Source organism: Chrysochloris asiatica, unplaced genomic scaffold, assembly GCF_000296735.1.
Source record: "Chrysochloris asiatica unplaced genomic scaffold, ChrAsi1.0 scaffold00439, whole genome shotgun sequence".
Lineage (NCBI taxonomy): Eukaryota > Metazoa > Chordata > Mammalia > Afrosoricida > Chrysochloridae > Chrysochloris > Chrysochloris asiatica.
In genome coordinates this window covers 1-533 of record NW_006408957.1, presented here as the reverse complement: position 1 = coordinate 533, position 533 = coordinate 1, and positions in this window count along the sequence as shown.

Genomic DNA, 533 nt, shown 5'->3' with positions numbered 1-533 from the left:
AACCACTCCCACTCCTGTCTCTACAACCACAACCACTATCCCTGAAACCACCCCTACTCCTGTCTCTACAACCACAATCCCTCCTGTCCCTGTAACCACTCCCACTCCTGTCTCTACAACCACAACCCCTGTCCCTGAAACCACTCCCACTCCTGTCTCTACAACCACAACCACTCTCCCTGAAACCACTCCTACTCCTGTCTCTACAACCACAACCCCTGTCTCTGAAACCACTCCCACTCCTGTCTCTACAACCACAACCACTCTCCCTGAAACCACTCCCACTCCTGTCTCTACAACCACAACCACTCTCCCTACAACCTCAACCTCTGTCCCTACAACCACTTCTATCCCCATCCCTGACACCACCACCATCCCGCCCCACGTGATCACTACCTGCCCCCAACAGTGCACGTGGACCAAGTGGTTCGATGTGGACTTCCCATCTCCTGGGCCCCATGGTGGAGACATGGAAACTTACAACAACATCATCAGACATGGAGAGAAAGTCTGCCCCAAGCCTGAGGAGATCA